Genomic DNA, 19,481 nt, shown 5'->3' with positions numbered 1-19,481 from the left:
GCACTCAACACTCTGCATGCACTCAACACTCTGCACTCAACACTCTGCACTCAACACTCTGCATGCACTCAACACTCTGCACTCCGCACTCTGCCCTCTGCACTCAACACTCTGCACTCAACATTCTGCATGCACTCAACACTCTGCATGCACTCAACATTCAACACTCTGCATGCACTCAACACTCAACACTCTGCATGCACTCAACACTCTGCACTCAACACTCTGCACTCAACACTCTACACTCTGCACTCAACACTCTGCACTCAACACTCAACACTGCACTCAACACTCTGCACTCAACACTTTGCACTCAACACTCTGCATGCACTCAACACTCTGCATGCACTCACTCTGCATGCACTCAACACTCTGCACTCTGCATGCACTCAACACTCTGCACTCAATACTCTGCACTCTGCATGCACTCAACACTCTGCACTCTGCACTCTGCACTCAACACTCTGCACTCAACACTCTGCACTCTGCACTCTTCATGCATTCAACACTCTGCACTCAACACTCTGCACTCAACACTCTTCACTCAGCACTCTACACTCTGCACTCAACACTCTGCACTCAACACTCTGCACCCAACACTCTGCACTCAACACTCTGCACTCAACACTCTGCATGCACTCAACACTCTGCATGCACTCAACACTGCATGCACTCAACACTCTGCGCTCAACACTCTGCATGCACTCAAAACTCAACACTCTGCACTCAACACTCTACACTCTGCATGAACTCAACACTCTGCACTCTGCACTCAACACTCTGCACTCAACACTCTGCACTATGCACTCAGCACTCGGCACTCAACACTCTGCATGCACTCAACACTCAACACTCTGCACTCAACACTCAACACTCTGCATGCACTCAACACTCTGCATGCACTCAACACTTTGCATGCACTCAACACTCTACACTCTGCATGCACTCAACACCCTGCATTCTGCATGCACTCAACACTCTGCACTATGCACTCAGCACTCGGCACTCAACACTCTGCATGCACTCCACACTCAACACTCTGCATGCACTCAACACTTTGCATGCACTCAACACTCTACACTCTGCATGCACTCAACACCCTGCATTCTGCATGCACTCAACATTCTGCACTCTGCATGCACTCAACATTCTGCCCTAAACACTCTGCACTCAAGACTCTGCACTCAACACACTGCATGCACTCAACACTCTGCATGCACTCAACACTCTACATGCACTCAACACTCTGCACGCAACACTTCGCACTCTGCACTCAACACTCTGCACTCAACACTCTGCACTCAACACTCTGCACTCTGCATGCACTTAACACTCTGCACTCTGCATGCACTCAACACTCTGAACTCAACACTCTGCACTCAACACTCTGCACTCAACAGTCTGCACTCAACACTCTGCATGCACTCAAACCTCTGTAGGCACTCAACACTCTACACTATGCATGCACTCAACACTCTGCATGCACTCAACACTCTGCACGCTGCATGCACTCAACACTCTGCACTCAACACTCTGCACTCTGCACTCAACACTCTGCACTCAACACTCTGCACTCAACACTCCACACTCAGCACTCTGCACTCAACACTCTGCACTCAACACTCTGTACTCAACACTCTGCATGCACTCAACACTCTGCATGCACTCAACACTCAACACTCTGCATGCACTCAACACTCAACACTCTGCATGCACTCAACATTCTGCCCTAAACACTCTGCACTCAAGACTCTGCACTCAACACACTGCATGCACTCAACACTCTGCATGCACTCAACACTCTGCATGCACTCAACACTCTGCACGCAACACTTCGCACTCTGCACTCAACACTCTGCACTCTGCACTCTGCATGCATTCAACACTCTGCACTCAACACTCTGCACTCTGCACTCAACACTCTGCACTCAACACTCTGCACCCAACACTCTGCACTCAACACTCTGCACTCAACACTCTGCATGCACTCAACACACTGCATGCACTCAAAACTCTGCACTCAACACTCTGCATGCACTCAACACTCTGTACTCAACACTATGCGCTCAACACTCTGCACTCAACACTCTGCACTCAACACTCAGCACCCAACACTCTGCACTCAACACTCTGCACTCAACACTCTGCACTCAGTACTCTGCACTCTGCACTCAGCACTCTGCACTCAACACTCTGCACTCAACACTCTGCACTAGGCACTCAACACTTGGCACTCAACACTCTGCATGCACTCAACACTCAACACTCTGCACTCAACACTCAACACTCTGCGTGCACTCAACACTCTACACTCTGCATGCACTCAACACTCTGCATGCACTCAACACTCTGCACTCAACACTCTGCACTCTGCATGCACTCAACACTCTGCACTCAACACTCTGCACTCAACACTCTGCACTCAACACTCTGCACTCTGCACTCTGCATGCATTCAACACTCTGCACTCAACACTCTGCACTCTGCACTCAACACTCTGCACTCAACACTCTGCACCCAACACTCTGCACTCAACACTCTGCACTCAACACTCTGCATGCACTCAACACTCTGCATGCACTCAAAACTCTGCACTCAACACTCTGCATGCACTCAAAACTCTGCACTCTGCACTCAACACTCTGCACTCAACACTCTGCACTATGCACTCAACACTCGGCACTCAACACTCGGCACTCAACACTCTGCATGCACACAACACTCTACACTCTGCATGCGCTCAACACTTTGCATGCACTCAACACCCTGCACTCAACACTCTGCACTCTACATGCACTCAACACTCTGCACTCTGCATGCACTCAACACTCTGCACTCAACACTCTGCACTCATCACTCTGCACTCAACACTCTACACTCTGCATGCACTCAACACTCTGCACTCTGCACTCAACACTCTGCACTCAACACTCTGCACTCAACACTCTGCACTATGCACTCAACACTCGGCACTCAACACTCTGCATGCACACAACACTCTACACTCTGCATGCGCTCAACACAGTGCATGCACTCAACACCCTGCACTCAACACTCTGCACTCTGCATGCACTCAACACTCTGCACTCTGCATGCACTCAACACTCTGCACTGAACACTCTGCACTGAACACTCTGCACTCAACACTCTGCACTCAACACTCTGCACTCTGCACTCTGCACTCTGCACTCAACACTCTGCATGCACTCAATAGTCTGCATGCACTCAACACTCTGCACTCTGTATGCACTCAACACTCTGCACTCAACACTCTGCACTCTGCAGTCAACACTCTGCACTCAACACTTTGCACTCAAAACTCTGCACTCAACACTCTGCACTCAACACTCTGCACTCTGCACTCAACACTCTGCACTCAACACTCTGCATGCACTCAACACTCTGCATACACTCAACACTCTGCACTCAACACTCTGCATGCACTCAACACTCTGCATACACTCAACACTCTGCACTCTACACTCTGCATGCACTCAACACTCTGCACTCTGCACTCAACAGTCTGCACTCAACACTCTGCACTCAACACTCTGCACTCAACACTCTGCATGCACTCAACACTCAACACTCTGCACTCAGCACTCAACACTCTACCTGCACTCAACACTCTACACTCTGCATGCAATCAACACTCTGCATGCACTCAACACTCTGCACGCAACACTCTGCACTCTGCACTCTGCACTCAACACTCTGCACTCAACACTCTGCACTCAACACTCTGCACTCAACACTCAGCATGCACTCAACACTGCACTCAGCACTCTGCACTCAACACTCTGCACTCTGCACTCAACACTCTGCACTCTGCCCTCTGCATACATTCAACACTCTGCACTCAACACTGCACTCAACACTCTGCACTCTGCACTCTGCACTCTGCACTCAGCACTCTGCACTCAACACTCTGTACCCAACACTCTGCACTCAACACTCTGTACTCAACACTCTGCATGCACTCAACACTCTGCATGCACTCACTCTGCATGCACTCAAAACTCAACACTCTGCACTCAACACTCTGCACTCTGCACTCTGCATGCATTCAACACTCTGCACTCAACACTCTGCACTCAACACTCTGCACTCAGCACTCTGCACTCTGCACTCAACACTCTGCACTCAACACTCAGCACCCAACACTATGCACTCAACACTCTGCATACAGCACTCTGCACTCAACACTCTGCACTCAACACTCTGCATGCACTCACCACTCTGCACTCTGCACTCAGCACTCTGCCCTCTGCACTCAACACTCTGCACTCAACACTCTGCACTCAACACTCAACACTGCACTCAACACTCTGCACTCAACACTCAACACTGCACTCAACACTCTGCATGCACTCAACACTCTGCATGCACCCAACACTCTGCACTGAACACTCTGCATGCACTCTACAATCAACACTCTGCATGCACTCAACACTCTGCACCCAACACTCTACACTCTGCATGCACTCAACACTCTGCACTCTGCATGCATTCAACACTCTGCACTCAACACTCTGCACTCTGCATGCACTCAACACTCTGCACTCAACACTCTGCACTCTGCACTCAACACTCTGCACTCAACACTCAACACTGTACTCAACACTCTGCACTCAACACTTTGCACTCAACACTCTGCATGCACTCAACACTCAGCATGCACTCACTCTGCATGCACTCAACACTCTGCACTCTGCATGCACTCAACACTCTGCACTCTGCACTCTGCACTCAGCACTCTGCACTCTGCACTCAACACTCTGCACTCAACACTCTGCACCCAACACTCTGCACTCAACACTCTGCACACAGCACTCTGCACTCAACACTCTGCACTCAACACTATGCATGCACTCACCACTCTGCACTCTGCACTCAGCACTCTGCCCTCTGCACTCAACACTCTGCACTCAACACTCAACACTGCACTCAACACTCTGCACTCAACACTCAACACTGCACTCAACACGCTGCATGCACTCAACACTCTGCATGCACCCAACACTCTGCACTGAACACTCTGCATGCACTCTACAATCAACACTCTGCATGCACTCAACACTCTGCACCCAACACTCTACACTCTGCATGCACTCAACACTCTACACTCTGCATGCACTAAACACTCTGCACTCAACACTCTGCACTCAACACTCTGCATGCACTCAACACTCTGCACTCAACACTCTGCATGCACTCAACACTCTGCACTCAACACTCTGCACTCAACACTCTGCATGCACTCAACACTCTGCACTCAACACTCTGTACTCAACACTCTGCACTCAACACTGCATGCACTCAACACTCTGCACTCTGCACTCTGCACTCAGCACTCTGCACTCTGCACTCAACACTCTGCACTCAACATTCTGCATGCACTCAACATTCTGCATGCACTCAACATTCAACACTCTGCATGCACTCAACACTCAACAGTCTGCATGCACTCAACACTCTGCACTCAACACTCTACACTCTGCACTCAACACTCTGCACTCAACACTCAACACTGCACTCAACACTCTGCACTCAACACTTTGCACTCAACACTCTGCATGCACTCAACACTCTGCATGCACTCACTCTGCATGCACTCAACACTCTGCACTCTGCATGCACTCAACACTCTGCACTCAACACTCTGCACTCTGCATGCACTCAACACCCTGCACTCTGCACTCAACACTCTGCACTCTGCATGCATTCAACACTCTGCACTCAACACTCTGCACTCAACACTCTGCACTCAACACTCTGCACTCAGCACTCTGCACTCTGCACTCTGCACTCTGCACTCAACACTCTGCACTTAACACTCTGCACCCAACACTCTGCACTCAACACTGTGCATGCACTCAACACTCTGCACTCAACACTCTGCACTCAACACTCTGCATGCACTCAACACTCTGCACTCAGCACTCTGCCCTCTGCACTCAACACTCTGCACTCAACATTCTGCATGCACTCAACACTCTGCACTCAACATTCTGCATGCACTCAACACTCAACACTCTGCATGCACTCAACACTCTGCACTCAACACTCTGCACTCAACAATCTACACTCTGCACTCAACACTCTGCACTCAACACTCAACACTGCACTCAACACTCTGCACTCAACACTTTGCACTCAACACTCTGCATGCACTCAACACTCTGCATGCACTCACTCTGCATGCACTCAACACTCTGCACTCTGCATGCACTCAACACTCTGCACTCAATACTCTGCACTCTGCATGCACTCAACACTCTGCACTCTGCACTCTGCACTCAACACTTTGCACTCAACACTCTGCACTCTGCACTCTGCATGCATTCAACACTCTGCACTCAACACTCTGCACTCAACACTCTGCACTCAGCACTCAACACTCTGCACTCAACACTCTGCACCCAACACTCTGCACTCAACACTCTGCACTCAACACTCTGCATGCACTCAACACTCTGCATGCACTCAACACTCTGCATGCACTCAACACTGCATGCACTCAACACTCTGCGCTCAACACTCTGCATGCACTCAAAACTCAACACTCTGCACTCAACACTCTGCACTCAACACTCTGCATGCACTCAACAATCTGCACTCAGCACTCTGCCCTCTGCACTCAACACTCTGCACTCAACATTCTGCATGCACTCAACACTCTGCATGCACTCAACATTCAACACTCTGCATGCACTCAACACTCTGCATGCACTCAACACTCTGCACTCAACACTCTGCACTCAACACTCTACACTCTGCACTCAACACTCTGCACTCAACACTCAACACTGCACTCAACACTCTGCACTCAACACTTTGCACTCAACACTCTGCATGCACTCAACACCCTGCATGCACTCACTCTGCATGCACTCAACACTCTGCACTCTGCATGCACTCAACACTCTGCACTCAATACTCTGCACTCTGCATGCACTCAACACTCTGCACTCTGCACTCTGCACTCAACACTTTGCACTCAACACTCTGCACTCTGCACTCTGCATGCATTCAACACTCTGCACTCAACACTCTGCATGCACTCAACACTCTGCATGCACTCAACACTGCATGCACTCAACACTCTGCGCTCAACACTCTGCATGCACTCAAAACTCAACACTCTGCACTCAACACTCTACACTCTGCATGCACTCAACACTCTGCACTCTGCACTCAACACTCTGCACTCAACACTCTGCACTATGCACTCAGCACTTGGCACTCAACACTCTGCATGCACTCAACACTCAACACTCTGCACTCAGCACTCTACACTCTGCACTCAACACTCTGCACTCAACACTCTGCACCCAACACTCTGCACTCAACACTCTGCACTCAACACTCTGCATGCACTCAACACTCTGCATGCACTCAACACTGCATGCACTCAACACTCTGCGCTCAACACTCTGCATGCACTCAAAACTCAACACTCTGCACTCAACACTCTACACTCTGCATGCACTCAACACTCTGCACTCTGCACTCAACACTCTGCACTCAACACTCTGCACTATGCACTCAGCACTCGGCACTCAACACTCTGCATGCACTCAACACTCTGCACTCAACACTCTGCATGCACTCAACACTCTACACTCTGCATGCACTCAACACTTTGCATGCACTCAACACTCTACACTCTGCATGCACTCAACACCCTGCATTCTGCATGCACTCAACACTCTGCACTATGCACTCAGCACTCGGCACTCAACACTCTGCATGCACTCAACACTCAACACTCTGCACTCTGCACTCAACACTCTGCACACTGCACTCAACACTCTGCACTCAAAACTCTGCACTCAACACTCTGCACTCTGCCCTCTGCATGCATTCAACACTCTGCACTCAACACTGCACTCAACACTCTGCACTCTGCACTCTGCACTCTGCACTCAACACTCTGTACCCAACACTCTGCACTCAACACTCTGTACTCAACACTCTGCATGCACTCAACACTCTGCATGCACTCACTCTGCATGCACTCAAAACTCAACACTCTGCACTCAACACTCTGCACTCTGCACTCTGCATGCATTCAACACTCTGCACTCAACACTCTGCACTCAACACTCTGCACTCTGCACTCTGCACTCTGCACTCAGCACTCTGCACTCAACACTCTGTACCCAACACTCTGCACTCAACACTCTGTACTCAACACTCTGCATGCACTCAACACTCTGCATGCACTCACTCTGCATGCACTCAAAACTCAACACTCTGCACTCAACACTCTGCACTCTGCACTCTGCATGCATGCAACACTCTGCACTCAACACTCTGCACTCAACACTCTGCACTCAGCACTCTGCACTCTGCACTCAACACTCTGCACTCAACACTCAGCACCCAACACTCTGCACTCAACACTCTGCACACAGCACTCTGCACTCAACACTCTGCACTCAACACTCTGCATGCACTCACCACTCTGCACTCTGCACTCAGCACTCTGCCCTCTGCACTCAACACTCTGCACTCAACACTCTGCACTCTGCATGCATTCAACACTCTGCACTCAACACTCTGCACTCAACACTCTGCACTCAACACTCTGCACTCAGCACTCTGCACTCTGCACTCAACACTCTGCACTTAACACTCTGCACCCAACACTCTGCACTCAACACTGTGCATGCACTCAACACTCTGCACTCAACACTCTGCACTCAACACTCTGCACTCAACACTCTGCACTCAACACTCTGCATGCACTCAACACTCTGCACTCAGCACTCTGCCCTCTGCACTCAACACTCTGCACTCAACATTCTGCATGCACTCAACACTCTGCATGCACTCAACATTCAACACTCTGCATGCACTCAACACTCTGCATGCACTCAACACTCTGCACTCAACACTCTGCACTCAACACTCTACACTCTGCACTCAACACTCTGCACTCAACACTCAACACTGCACTCAACACTCTGCACTCAACACTTTGCACTCAACACTCTGCATGCACTCAACACCCTGCATGCACTCACTCTGCATGCACTCAACACTCTGCACTCTGCATGCACTCAACACTCTGCACTCAATACTCTGCACTCTGCATGCACTCAACACTCTGCACTCTGCACTCTGCACTCAACACTTTGCACTCAACACTCTGCACTCTGCACTCTGCATGCATTCAACACTCTGCACTCAACACTCTGCATGCACTCAACACTCTGCATGCACTCAACACTGCATGCACTCAACACTCTGCGCTCAACACTCTGCATGCACTCAAAACTCAACACTCTGCACTCAACACTCTACACTCTGCATGCACTCAACACTCTGCACTCTGCACTCAACACTCTGCACTCAACACTCTGCACTATGCACTCAGCACTCGGCACTCAACACTCTGCATGCACTCAACACTCAACACTCTGCACTCAGCACTCTACACTCTGCACTCAACACTCTGCACTCAACACTCTGCACCCAAGACTCTGCACTCAACACTCTGCACTCAACACTCTGCATGCACTCAACACTCTGCATGCACTCAACACTGCATGCACTCAACACTCTGCGCTCAACACTCTGCATGCACTCAAAACTCAACACTCTGCACTCAACACTCTACACTCTGCATGCACTCAACACTCTGCACTCTGCACTCAACACTCTGCACTCAACACTCTGCACTATGCACTCAGCACTCGGCACTCAACACTCTGCATGCACTCAACACTCTGCACTCAACACTCAACACTCTGCATGCACTCAACACTCTACACTCTGCATGCACTCAACACTTTGCATGCACTCAACACTCTACACTCTGCATGCACTCAACACCCTGCATTCTGCATGCACTCAACACTCTGCACTATGCACTCAGCACTCGGCACTCAACACTCTGCATGCACTCAACACTCAACACTCTGCACTCAACACTCTGCACACTGCACTCAACACTCTGCACTCAAAACTCTGCACTCAACACTCTGCACTCTGCCCTCTGCATGCATTCAACACTCTGCACTCAACACTGCACTCAACACTCTGCACTCTGCACTCTGCACTCTGCACTCAGCACTCTGCACTCAACACTCTGTACCCAACACTCTGCACTCAACACTCTGTACTCAACACTCTGCATGCACTCAACACTCTGCATGCACTCACTCTGCATGCACTCAAAACTCAACACTGTGCACTCAACACTCTGTACTCAACACTCTGCACTCAACACTGCATGCACTCAACACTCTGCACTCTGCACTCTGCACTCAGCACTCTGCACTCTGCACTCAACACTCTGCACTCAACATTCTGCATGCACTCAACATTCTGCATGCACTCAACATTCAACACTCTGCATGCACTCAACACTCAACAGTCTGCATGCACTCAACACTCTGCACGCAACACTCTACACTCTGCACTCAAAACTCTGCACTCAACACTGCACTCAACACTCTGCACTCAACACTTTGCACTCAACACTCTGCATGCACTCAACACTCTGCATGCACTCACTCTGCATGCACTCAACACTCTGCACTCTGCATGCACTAAACACTCTGCACTCAACACTCTGCACTCTGCATGCACTCAACACCCTGCACTCTGCACTCAACACTCTGCACTCTGCATGCATTCAACACTCTGCACTCAACACTCTGCACTCAACACTCTGCACTCAGCACTCTGCTCTCTGCACTCAACACTCTGCACTTAACACTCTGCACCCAACACTCTGCACTCAACACTCTGCATGCACTCAACACTCTGCACTCAACACTCTGCACTCAACACTCTGCATGCACTCAACACTCTGCACTCCGCACTCTGCCCTCTGCACTCAACACTCTGCACTCAACATTCTGCATGCACTCAACACTCTGCATGCACTCAACATTCAACACTCTGCATGCACTCAACACTCAACACTCTGCATGCACTCAACACTCTGCACTCAACACTCTGCACTCAACACTCTACACTCTGCACTCAACACTCAACACTGCACTCAACACTCTGCACTCAACACTTTGCACTCAACACTCTGCATGCACTCAACACTCTGCATGCACTCACTCTGCATGCACTCAACACTCTGCACTCTGCATGCACTCAACACTGCACTCAATACTCTGCACTCTGCATGCACTCAACACTCTGCACTCTGCACTCTGCATTCAACACTCTGCACTCAACACTCTGCACTCAACACTCTTCACTCAGCACTCTACACTCTGCACTCAACACTCTGCACTCAACACTCTGCACCCAACACTCTGCACTCAACACTCTGCACTCAACACTCTGCATGCACTCAACACTCTGCATGCACTCAACACTGCATGCACTCAACACTCTGCATGCACTCAAAACTCAACACTCTGCACTCAACACTCTACACTCTGCATGAACTCAACACTCTGCACTCTGCACTCAACACTCTGCACTCAACACTCTGCACTATGCACTCAGCACTCGGCACTCAACACTCTGCATGCACTCAACACTCAACACTCTGCACTCAACACTCAACACTCTGCATGCACTCAACACTCTACACTCTGCATGCACTCAACACTTTGCATGCACTCAACACTCTACACTCTGCATGCACTCAACACCCTGCATTCTGCATGCACTCAACACTCTGCACTATGCACTCAGCACTCGGCACTCAACACTCTGCATGCACTCCACACTCAACACTCTGCATGCACTCAACACTTTGCATGCACTCAACACTCTACACTCTGCATGCACTCAACACCCTGCATTCTGCATGCACTCAACACTCTGCACTCTGCATGCACTCAACATTCGGCCCTAAACACTCTGCACTCAAGACTCTGCACTCAACACACTGCATGCACTCAACACTCTGCATGCACTCAACACTCTACATGCACTCAACACTCTGCACGCAACACTTCGCACTCTGCACTCAACACTCTGCACTCAACACTCTGCACTCAACACTCTGCACTCTGCATGCACTTAACACTCTGCACTCTGCATGCACTCAACACTCTGAACTCAACACTCTGAACTCAACACTCTGCACTCTGCACTCAACACTCTGCACTCAACAGTCTGCACTCAACACTCTGCATGCACTCAAACCTCTGTAGGCACTCAACACTCTACACTATGCATGCACTCAACACTCTGCATGCACTCAACACTCTGCACGCTGCATGCACTCAACACTCTGCACTCAACACTCTGCACTCTGCACTCAACACTCTGCACTCAACACTCTGCACTCAACACTCCACACTCAGCACTCTGCACTCTGCACTCTGCACTCAACACTCTGTACTCAACACTCTGCATGCACTCAACACTCTGCATGCACTCAACACTCTGCATGCACTCAACACTCAACACTCTGCATGCACTCAACATTCTGCCCTAAACACTCTGCACTCAAGACTCAGCACTCAACACACTGCATGCACTCAACACTCTGCATGCACTCAACATTCTGCATGCACTCAACACTCTGCACGCAACACTTCGCACTCTGCACTCAACACTCTGCACTCTGCACTCTGCATGCATTCAACACTCTGCACTCAACACTCTGCACTCTGCACTCAACACTCTGCACTCAACACTCTGCACCCAACACTCTGCACTCAACACTCTGCACTCAACACTCTGCATGCACTCACAACTCTGCATGCACTCAAAACTCTGCACTCAACACTCTGCATGCACTCAACACTCTGTACTCAACACTCTGCGCTCAACACTCTGCACTCAACACTCTGCACTCAACACTCAGCACCCAACACTCTGCACTCAACACTCTGCACTCAACACTCTGCACTCAGTACTCTGCACTCTGCACTCAGCACTCTGCACTCAACACTCTGCACTCAACACTCTGCACTAGGCACTCAACACTTGGCACTCAACACTCAACACTCTGCACTCAACACTCAACACTCTGCGTGCACTCAACACTCAACACTCTGCACTCAACACTCAACACTCTGCGTGCACTCAACACTCTACACTCTGCATGCACTCAACACTCTGCATGCACTCAACACTCTGCACTCAACACTCTGCACTCTGCATGCACTCAACACTCTGCACTCTGCACTCAACACTCTGCACTCAAAACTCTGCACTCAACACTCTGCACTCAAAACTCTGCATGCATTCAACACTCTGCACTCAACACTCTGCACTCTGCACTCAACACTCTGCACTCAACACTCTGCACCCAACACTCTGCACTCAACACTCTGCACTCAACACTCTGCATGCACTCAACACTCAACACTCTGCACTCAACACTCAACACTCTGCGTGCACTCAACACTCTACACTCTGCATGCACTCAACACTCTGCATGCACTCAACACTCTGCACTCAACACTCTGCACTCTGCATGCACTCAACACTCTGCACTCTGCACTCAACACTCTGCACTCAAAACTCTGCACTCAACACTCTGCACTCAAAACTCTGCATGCATTCAACACTCTGCACTCAACACTCTGCACTCTGCACTCAACACTCTGCACTCAACACTCTGCACCCAACACTCTGCACTCAACACTCTGCACTCAACACTCTGCATGCACTCAACACTCTGCATGCACTCAAAACTCTGCACTCAACACTCTGCATGCACTCAAAACTCTGCACTCTGCACTCAACACTCTGCACTCAACACTCTGCACTATGCACTCAACACTCGGCACTCAACACTCGGCACTCAACACTCTGCATGCACACAACACTCTACACTCTGCATGCGCTCAACACTTTGCATGCACTCAACACCCTGCACTCAACACTCTGCACTCTACATGCACTCAACACTCTGCACTCTGCATGCACTCAACACTCTGCACTCAACACTCTGCACTCATCACTCTGCACTCAACACTCTACACTCTGCATGCACTCAACACTCTGCACTCTGCACTCAACACTCTGCACTCAACACTCTGCACTCAACACTCGGCACTCAACACTCTGCATGCACACAACACTCTACACTCTGCATGCGCTCAACACAGTGCATGCACTCAACACCCTGCACTCAACACTCTGCACTCTGCATGCACTCAACACTCTGCACTCTGTATGCACTCAACACTCTGCACTGAACACTCTGCACTGAACACTCTGCACTCAACACTCTGCACTCAACACTCTGCACTCTGCACTCTGCACTCAACACTCTGCACTCAACACTCTGCATGCACTCAATAGTCTGCATGCACTCAACACTCTGCACTCTGTATGCACTCAACACTCTGCACTCAACACTCTGCACTCTGCAGTCAACACTCTGCACTCAACACTCTGCACTCAAAACTCTGCACTCAACACTCTGCACTCAACACTCTGCACTCTGCACTCAACACTCTGCACTCAACACTCTGCATGCACTCAACACTCTGCATACACTCAACACTCTGCACTCAACACTCTGCATGCACTCAACACTCTGCATACACTCAACACTCTGCACTCTACACTCTGCATGCACTCAACACTCTGCACTCTGCACTCAACAGTCTGCACTCAACACTCTGCACTCAACACTCTGCACTCAACACTCTGCATGCACTCAACACTCAACACTCTGCACTCAGCACTCAACACTCTACCTGCACTCAACACTCTACACTCTGCATGCAATCAACACTCTGCATGCACTCAACACTCTGCACGCAACACTCTGCACTCTGCACTCTGCACTCAACACTCTGCACTCAACACTCTGCACTCAACACTCTGCACTCAACACTCAGCATGCACTCAACACTGCACTCAGCACTCTGCACTCAACACTCTGCACTCTGCACTCAACACTCTGCACTCTGCCCTCGGCATACATTCAACACTCTGCACTCAACACTGCACTCAACACTCTGCACTCTGCACTCTGCACTCTGCACTCAGCACTCTGCACTCAACACTCTGTACCCAACACTCTGCACTCAACACTCTGTACTCAACACTCTGCATGCACTCAACACTCTGCATGCACTCACTCTGCATGCACTCAAAACTCAACACTCTGCACTCAACACTCTGCACTCTGCACTCTGCATGCATTCAACACTCTGCACTCAACACTCTGCACTCAACACTCTGCACTCAGCACTCTGCACTCTGCACTCAACACTCTGCACTCAACACTCAGCACCCAACACTATGCACTCAACACTCTGCACACAGCACTCTGCACTCAACACTCTGCACTCAACACTCTGCATGCACTCACCACTCTGCACTCTGCACTCAGCACTCTGCCCTCTGCACTCAACACTCTGCACTCAACACTCTGCACTCAACACTCAACACTGCACTCAACACTCTGCACTCAACACTCAACACTGCACTCAACACTCTGCATGCACTCAACACTCTGCATGCACCCAACACTCTGCACTGAACACTCTGCATGCACTCTACAATCAACACTCTGCATGCACTCAACACTCTGCACCCAACACTCTACACTCTGCATGCACTCAACACTCTGCACTCTGCATGCATTCAACACTCTGCACTCAACACTCTGCACTCTGCATGCACTCAACACTCTGCACTCAACACTCTGCACTCAACACTCAACACTGTACTCAACACTCTGCACTCAACACTTTGCACTCAACACTCTGCATGCACTCAACACTCAGCATGCACTCACTCTGCATGCACTCAACACTCTGCACTCTGCATGCACTCAACACTCTGCACTCTGCACTCTGCACTCAGCACTCTGCACTCTGCACTCAACACTCTGCACTCAACACTCTGCACCCAACACTCTGCACTCAACACTCTGCACACAGCACTCTGCACTCAACACTCTGCACTCAACACTATGCATGCACTCACCACTCTGCACTCTGCACTCAGCACTCTGCCCTCTGCACTCAACACTCTGCACTCAACACTCTGCACTCAACACTCAACACTGCACTCAACACTCTGCACTCAACACTCAACACTGCACTCAACACGCTGCATGCACTCAACACTCTGCATGCACCCAACACTCTGCACTGAACACTCTGCATGCACTCTACAATCAACACTCTGCATGCACTCAACACTCTGCACCCAACACTCTACACTCTGCATGCACTCAACACTCTACACTCTGCATGCACTAAACACTCTGCACTCAACACTCTGCACTCTGCATGCACTCAACACTCTGCACTCTGCACTCAACACTCTGCATGCACTCAACACTCTGCACTCAACACTCTGCACTCAACACTCTGCATGCACTCAACACTCTGCACTCAACACTCTGCATGCACTCAACACTCTGCACTCAACACTCTGTACTCAACACTCTGCACTCAACACTGCATGCACTCAACACTCTGCACTCTGCACTCAGCACTCTGCACTCTGCACTCAACACTCTGCATGCACTCAACACTCAACAGTCTGCATGCACTCAACACTCTGCACTCAACACTCTGCACTCAACACTCTGCACTCAACACTCAACACTGCACTCAACACTCTGCACTCAACACTTTGCACTCAACACTCTGCATGCACTCAACACTCTGCATGCACTCACTCTGCATGCACTCAACACTCTGCACTCTGCATGCACTCAACACTCTGCACTCAACACTCTGCACTCTGCATGCACTCAACACCCTGCACTCTGCACTCTGCATGCATTCAACACTCTGCACTCAACACTCTGCACTCAACACTCTGCACTCAACACTCTGCACTCAGCACTCTGCACTCTGCACTCTGCACTCAACACTCTGCACTTAACACTCTGCACCCAACACTCTGCACTCAACACTGTGCATGCACTCAACACTCTGCACTCAACACTCTGCACTCAACACTCTGCATGCACTCAACACTCTGCACTCAGCACTCTGCCCTCTGCACTCAACACTCTGCACTCAACATTCTGCATGCACTCAACACTCTGCATGCACTCAACATTCAACACTCTGCATGCACTCAACACTCAACACTCTGCATGCACTCAACACTCTGCACTCAACACTCTGCACTCAACAATCTACACTCTGCACTCAACACTCTGCACTCAACACTCAACACTGCACTCAACACTCTGCACTCAACACTTTGCACTCAACACTCTGCATGCACTCAACACTCTGCATGCACTCACTCTGCATGCACTCAACACTCTGCACTCTGCATGCACTCAACACTCTGCACTCAATACTCTGCACTCTGCATGCACTCAACACTCTGCACTCTGCACTCTGCACTCAACACTTTGCACTCAACACTCTGCACTCTGCACTCTGAATGCATTCAACACTCTGCACTCAACACTCTGCACTCAACACTCTGCACTCAGCACTCTACACTCTGCACTCAACACTCTGCACTCAACACTCTGCACCCAACACTCTGCACTCAACACTCTGCACTCAACACTCTGCATGCACTCAACACTCTGCATGCACTCAACACTGCATGCACTCAACACTCTGCGCTCAACACTCTGCATTCACTCAAAACTCAACACTCTGCACTCAACACTCTACACACGGCATGCACTCAACACTCTGCACTCTGCACTCAACACTCTGCACTCAACACTCTGCACTATGCACTCAGCACTCGGCACTCAACACTCTGCATGCACTCAACACTCAACACTCTGCACTCAACACTCAACACTCTGCATGCACTCAACACTCTACACTCTGCATGCACTCAACACTTTGCATGCACTCAACACTCTACACTCTGCATGCACTCAACACCCTGCATTCTGCATGCACTCAACACTCTGCACTATGCACTCAGCACTCGGCACTCAACACTCTGCATGCACTCAACACTCTGCACTCTGCACTCAACACTCTGCACACTGCACTCAACACTCTGCACTCAAAACTCTGCACTCAACACTCTGCACTCTGCCCTCTGCATGCATTCAACACTCTGCACTCAACACTGCACTCAACACTCTGCACTCTGCACTCTGCACTCTGCACTCAGCACTCTGCACTCAACACTCTGTACCCAACACTCTGCACTCAACACTCTGTACTCAACACTCTGCATGCACTCAACACTCTGCATGCACTCACTCTGCATGCACTCAAAACTCAACACTCTGCACTCAACACTCTGCACTCTGCACTCTGCATGCATTCAACACTCTGCACTCAACACTCTGCACTCAACACTCTGCACTCAGCACTCTGCACTCTGCACTCAACACTCTGCACTCAACACTCAGCACCCAACACTCTGCACTCAACACTCTGCACACAGCACTCTGCACTCAACACTCTGCACTCAACACTCTGCATGCACTCACCACTCTGCACTCTGCACTCAGCACTCTGCCCTCTGCACTCAACACTCTGCACTCAACACTCTGCACTCTGCATGCATTCAACACTCTGCACTCAACACTCTGCACTCAACACTCTGCACTCAACACTCTGCACTCAGCACTCTGCACTCTGCACTCAACACTCTGCACTTAACACTCTGCACCCAACACTCTGCACTCAACACTGTGCATGCACTCAACACTCTGCAGTCAACACTCTGCACTCAACACTCTGCACTCAACACTCTGCACTCAACACTCTGCATGCACTCAACACTCTGCACTCAGCACTCTGCCCTCTGCACTCAACACTCTGCACTCAACATTCTGCATGCACTCAACACTCTGCATGCACTCAACATTCAACACTCTGCATGCACTCAACACTCTGCATGCACTCAACACTCTGCACTCAACACTCTGCACTCAACACTCTACACTCTGCACTCAACACTCTGCACTCAACACTCAACACTGCACTCAACACTCTGCACTCAACACTTTGCACTCAACACTCTGCATGCACTCAACACCCTGCATGCACTCACTCTGCATGCACTCAACACTCTGCACTCTGCATGCACTCAACACTCTGCACTCAATACTCTGCACTCTGCATGCACTCAACACTCTGCACTCTGCACTCAACACTTTGCACTCAACACTCTGCACTCTGCACTCTGCATGCATTCAACACTCTGCACTCAACACTCTGCATGCACTCAACACTCTGCATGCACTCAACACTGCATGCACTCAACACTCTGCGCTCAACACTCTGCATGCACTCAAAACTCAACACTCTGCACTCAACACTCTACACTCTGCATGCACTCAACACTCTGCACTCTGCACTCAACACTCTGCACTCAACACTCTGCACTATGCACTCAGCACTCGGCACTCAACACTCTGCATGCACTCAACACTCAACACTCTGCACTCAGCACTCTACACTCTGCACTCAACACTCTGCACTCAACACTCTGCACCCAACACTCTGCACTCAACACTCTGCACTCAACACTCTGCATGCACTCAACACTCTGCATGCACTCAACACTGCATGCACTCAACACTCTGCGCTCAACACTCTGCATGCACTCAAAACTCAACACTC

This window comes from Lissotriton helveticus, chromosome 7, assembly GCF_964261635.1.
Source record: "Lissotriton helveticus chromosome 7, aLisHel1.1, whole genome shotgun sequence".
NCBI lineage: Eukaryota > Metazoa > Chordata > Amphibia > Caudata > Salamandridae > Lissotriton > Lissotriton helveticus.
The sequence above is the reverse complement of the archived record's forward strand: the minus strand, read 5'-3'. Positions refer to the sequence as shown.